Consider the following 6,255-nt stretch of genomic DNA (forward strand, 5'->3'; position numbering starts at 1 on the left):
TCATCCTTGCTTTTGTGTTTGGTAGGGATAGTTATTGCCAGACATCCTGCAAAAGGAGTGTTTTCTGCATAGGTAGGAGCTCGGATAGCCGGTTTTAGTTTATGACTAATTGAAGTCACTGAGAGCTTGTCCTGCGAAGTGTAGGCCCCAGTATCCACTTAGACATCCTCTCGATTTTTTTTCTAGTTTCTTTAGTGACCTTGCTTTGCTCTCGCTTGTCGTCTGTCATGCTGATAAGCATGATGAGTGTGACGTGGAGTTGAAAAAATGAAGATATTTTCTCGGGTTTGTATCGTTAGAGTGGTTTTGGTATCTTTGGCCTCCAGCTCCTGCCGTATCCCTAGTTTAGACGGGATCGTCCTTACCGCATGTGTTGCTAAGCCATTGTTTCTTACTTTCTAGGAGGGCTCCTTGAAGTACGAGGACAAACATTGTGTTGACCAAGCTCTATGAGTCGGTCTGTTGAATACGTTACTGGAAGACTGAGGGAGGTTTTATAAGTAATGATTGTTTCGATAGCTCCACTTTGTACAGTGCCCTGGCTTCTGTAAGGGAGGCCATATGTTGTCCTGCTTACAACTAGGGCTTCGACAAGCACATAGGTATCCCCCTCTTCCATACCGTTGTGAAGCCACGGTAATACGGAGGATCACTCCTGATATTTGATTAACTGCTGTTTTGACAGTACTTATCATACATGGTTTTATCTTAGGTCACTTTCAAGCCAGATCACTTGTCTCCACTTGAATAATATTTTTTTCTCACACGTAAAGCTCAAGTTCTTCCCTGGATGTGTAAGGTAGTCTGTAGAGCCTAATGGCCCCGGGCATTCTTTCCACGACTAATTCTTGAAACCTGTTTATGGATACGTGCAGTGTTTTTTTTTTTTCTTTTTGCGCTAAAGAGCCCTGTGTAGTCTATAAGGTTATACCATCTGCATAGATCGTAGTGCTTATGTCGGGCAGAGTCTGTAGCTTTCTTGCTAGTTTTATCAGCCATTTGAGGAGTACCATTATTGGTTACGGGAAGGTTTGGGAACGAACTTTACCCATCCCTATATATGACGGCTGCTCTGACGGAGAGGAAAGCCTTGATGTAGATAAAGACCCTATTCGCACACTTTAATCCATTCAGCTCATATGTGGTAGCTTTGTGGCATATATGGTCAAAGGCTCCTTCTAAATCGAGGGCGAAAAGAAGCTTTTCTCGTGGATGGGTATTATATTATTAATTGCTTCTCTAATTCTTAGGAAGGTATTTTGTGTACACAGGCCTTTTCGGAATCCCATAATATGTGGCAAAATGTTGTTTTCTTCCGTTTATTTTTAGAGACTGGTTTGTACAATTATTTCGTTCTCCCAATTTCCCCAGGCGGAGTAATAGCCAGAAGATTCAGCGGGCTGCGGCTCAGACTCAGTTTTCTTTTTAGTTGCAGTCAATTTCGCAAGCATAAACTACTCTACGCCGACAAAGTTCTGTGTATGCGGATAGGATAGGATAGGATAGGATAGGAAATACGTTAGTTTCTCTAGGAGGGTCTTGTGCTAGTAGCGGAAGAGTTCCATCTTCCGTCTTCTCACAGGGTCGGTGCCCCTATTCCAGGGCTCCGCTGAGCTTCGCTGCTCGCTGGGCGTGCTGGATTAAACCTAGTTGGCAATCCAAATCGCCGCTGGAGAGCCGGCTCTCCCACTGTTCCGCACTCGGGTCTTTGCGAAAGCTGTCGTTATTTTTACATTGACACGTGATGTGGTGTAGCGAAGGTTTGCTACCACACCATGGGCAGGTGTCTCGATATTGTGACGGGTAAATTTTGCTCAGGGTATGTATGCGGAATGCGGATTTCCGAGACCACGCTCACACCGTCATTTACCACAGACGGTCATCTCGATCTTTTGATGCAGTAATGCATTTAACGGCTACATTTCAGCTCCTATTGTCCGTCATGGGTCCCGTCCACCAAGGCAGATGAACATCCCTACGTGGAACGGTTACTATCAGACGATTTTCAGAAATTTTCATGTGTTTTTGTACTAAGTGTTTCTCCAAAATAATGTCAGATGAAAAAATACTAACTGTGGATACTAGCTCCAGTAACGACATAGCGAAGGTACGAGATTGCTAACTTCTAACCCGGCGCCGAGCTGCTACTGCGCATTAACGGCAACTTATTGGACCTGCGCTACCACGCACTGCAATTTTATTTCAATCGCTATCAAGTCGTGCATGAACGACCACCTATGTTGCTGAGACGCTTGACCACTTCAGGTCACTACCAGAATTGCATCTTGCATTGATTACATCTTTGCACTACAGACGTAAATGTAACCAGCAAGAACTGTGTATGTTGCTTAGTTATCGCATGCTCGCTGCTGCTCTCTGCATGCTACTCGCTGTCTTGCGCGACAGCACACGTGTGATTAAAACTAAGTTTCCTCACAATCTGTGCTTTATTCCAATTATACATGGGCCAGCACGCTTTCATTCCTGCAGTGGAATAGCCTAGGCGTATCGCAGATTACGCAGCTTAAGTGTAGAAAACATGAATGTAAGGAAATGTTTGAACTCATTTTTCTCGCCAACGTCAACGCGCAAAGAAAGGGCCATAGTTTCGGTTTTTGCAAGAATGAACGTCGGATAAACTGGTCCTCGGGGTTGTGCATTTAAACTTTCCTTCGTCCGAAGCAGGCACACCTAGCAGCGGGTTGCTCATGTGAGACACTACATATGTACACTGAACTGAAGGCTTTCGGAGCCGTCTAATACCTATTCAGTGGGCTTTGAGCCAAGAGGACGCTGGCTTCAATGCTGGTACGAGGAATTAACCTGTAGTTGCGTCCTGACATCCATAGCATTGCGTACTGGGCGCGCGAAACACACACAGCTGGCGCCATCTAGTAGGTCGCACTAAGGGCACTATCAGCACAACGGCGGCACTCCTATTGTTTGTTTTTATCGGGTGGGGGGTGGCGGGGGGGATTTGAGTCAGCAGTTACTGCATGCTAACTTAAGCTAAGATAATATGACCATAACTCTGGCTCGAAACGTCGTAGAGGATGATCACTGAGGCGGATTTCTATTCGGGGAGAGTTCGAAATTTGCGCCATCTTCTCTTCATTGATATTGCACATGGAAACGAGCTTTATTTGATGTCGTGCTTCTTTTTTATTGTTGTTTTAGCGCATGTGTTTCGCGGGCTGCATGAATTTTTGTTGATTAATGAGACGTTCCAGCCTGTACTTGTCTCGTTCTTCTTGTGAAAACGTTAATGTACTATTGCTTTCAGTATTACTGCAACGCGCAAAGTACGGAACGAGCTCAGTTCTGAGTACACTACAAATTCAATCATGCGACAAATGATTGGAGTTAGCCCTTAGTGCAAGGAATAAAGTGCACTGAATAATTCAGTGCACTTTGTTCGATACATCAAAGGATGCCTGTATCCATTTACATCAGTAGGCTTGCAGTGCTCGGAGGGGTGAGCTCGATCAGAATTTGTGCAAGTTGGGTCATCTATGTGAAGGTGAACTGATTTACTGTAAAGTGGAAGTGTCGGTTGATACCAATCGGACGCGTTACAAATTATATTGAGCACAGTACAATATTAATCAGCCCCGTTTTTGTTCCTAGTATTGCACATTACTTGAAATTTAGTCTCGCCGATGTTGCGTCAGTACCGTAATATTGTTTGTAGATAAAATATTCCCAGGAGTTGCGGCCAATGGCCAGCACGACCATCGTAATGCAGTCTTCACATATCTAGCACAAGTCGTTTCGTGAAAACGACTTTCGGCGCAATCTACAAATCCCTTCGATATGAAAACGAAGAACCAGTTTGCACAGAAAGGCGACTTTTTGACGTTTTGCTGCTTTAATTGAAATTACACACCAAGAAGAGAACTGGACAAGAAACGAAAAAAAAAAAAAAAGAAATCAGGTCGCCACATAATGAAGCAGTAATCAATAACTGAATGCACACTTCTTTACAGGGTTTACAGTTTAGCTCGAAATATCATCGCCCTATGCTCGTTCTCCATTGTTGCATGACCATGATCAGGAATGGAGCGCTTTTAAATTTACTATCACAGCTGTGACCGCAGTGATTAACCGTTGCCATAGATGCATGCTATACCGCGAAAAAATAATCATTATATCTAAGAGGGCAGTTTGGAGGCATAAGGCTCAGTGTAGTTTTGAAATTGCAAAAGCGAGTCGGGCTTAACGAGTACTGCACTTTCAGGCAGTGAATGAAAGACGGCAGTATCTGCAGTAAGACGCGTGCGGGTTAGTCTTTGATATTTTCCATCGCATGTCAGAAACCTTGGGTACTGATGGGGCTTATCTCTAGGAAGATACGCTTGAAAGAAAATACTAGAAGCTCGAAGGATTTGTATCTTGAAAGTGGCTGCGCCGTGGCTAACCGTTTTTAGCCCCAGTACAATAGGGGTTATTTTAAGAGGGTGGGCTTCGAGCGCATTGTGCTACACAGCCAGCCTTACACACCGCTATTTTTTGTTGTTCACGTCAGTCTCCGCGTTAATTGAAATGATGAACCCCGTTATCATGAATCCAAGGGGACACTATATATCAAGCTTGTATTCACAGTACAAGTACTAATAACCGGCAAGATTTCTTCTTATTCAAGCGGATACACCAGGCACGCGCATGGGTTTTTGGTTTTTCTAAGCACTTATTGCTATGGACATGGCGAAAAGCGAAAGCTAATCGTTATAACTGTAAGCTGAATGAAGTAAAGAAATGTTGACGTACGATTAACCCTTGTCATTTGAGCAGCGGCACGCTCAGCCAATTTCCCTGAAAATAATGAGGAGATCGAAAGAACTGGCGAATGATTCCCGCACATACTAAAGTCAATAAATTCAGTAGCGTCTTGTTGTTAAGGTTGTGTATAGATCAGCAAACAGAATAAATAGAAAATGAGCGCGCGCACTGGTCAGCTAAAAATGATTCTCTGCAAAACCTCCATGTAGCTGTGTCTTCTTTCCTACGCTTCATTCTAGCGCGGTGCCCTTCTAGTGCCGATGCTTTTTATTGTTACGCCGCCATCACCACAAAGCGAAAAATCGATGTCTCATTGCTCTGCGCATTGTGGGAAGCGGCGTATTGGTGCGGGGGCCGACAGGCGCTGCGTACGTGAGCGCCGAGGAACATATCGACGCCGGGAAGATATGACTGGCGGATCGTCACTCTTTAGGCACCTTCCTTGGCACGCGAGCTCATTTTTCATAGTGGCTGCTCACGCCAACGCCACCTGCCCGCCTCATTGCTGTCGATTCCCACGCGCATCGCGTGTCACTGAGCGGACCGGTTACTGGCCGGCACCATGCAGTTCTTCCCCGAAGCTAGCGCGGTACAAACATACGCCGCACAGTGCAAATCATTCAGCACGGATTGTTTCCTGAGGTGAGAATTACCACAGCGCATTTTGTCTGTTTTGTATTGGCTGCCTATCGAGTCCTATTTATAGCCATTTCGCGTGTTGTTTTCCATTCACGGCGACTTCATCATCGCCACTTTCGCCCTTTCCACCTTGGCTGAAAAGGTGCACGCGTTATTCTTCTTTCGCATCCCACATAGCCCAGTTCGCTTTGGGGTGTTAAACTTTTATATAAATCAAACATTTTCTTTTTATTTGGGGAGGCGTATCCAGATAAAAAGAGACTTAATTCTTGCTTTCCTGTTTAATTGGAATGATTGAACTTTGTTCTCTTAAAGCTGCCTTGCATATAATTGCCAGCATCGCGAATGCACTAAAGAAAATCAGCGTAACTTGAACGTCTCCCATTTCGAACGCTGCGAGCGTGTGTGAGGTCTTTTCTGATAAGGTTACTGGCCAGATTTGGACGCTTAAACATAAGCAAGCCATGGGCGAAGGTCTGCTGTTATAACCTCTCCAAAATAGTTATGCGTGGCTAGGAAGCTGGTGAAAATTAATATCCCCCAAGTCCGTTCTTGCTCTCTTTCGACAGAGCCAAACTGCGCGAGCAATCCGCTGTTAGCGAAGTGGGACTGTCACGACACAACCAAGACACATTTCATTGCTATTTCGTTCTGATTCACAGGCGGATTGCAGATGACACCTGATAGTTGCTCTCAGCCCTTTTCGTTCCACCGTTCATGGCGCAAAAACAGAGAAACATGCATTTTATCCACTTGCGTGACCCATTCATGCCCCTGAGTGGTATATGTCGTCCATTCATCGTTAGCTATTTCGTTTCTCCCTATCGTAGCGCAGCC

Source organism: Amblyomma maculatum, chromosome 3 (assembly GCF_055883805.1).
Source record: "Amblyomma maculatum isolate TAMU_Amacu chromosome 3, ASM5588380v1, whole genome shotgun sequence".
In the NCBI taxonomy this organism is placed as follows: Eukaryota; Metazoa; Arthropoda; class Arachnida; order Ixodida; family Ixodidae; genus Amblyomma; species Amblyomma maculatum.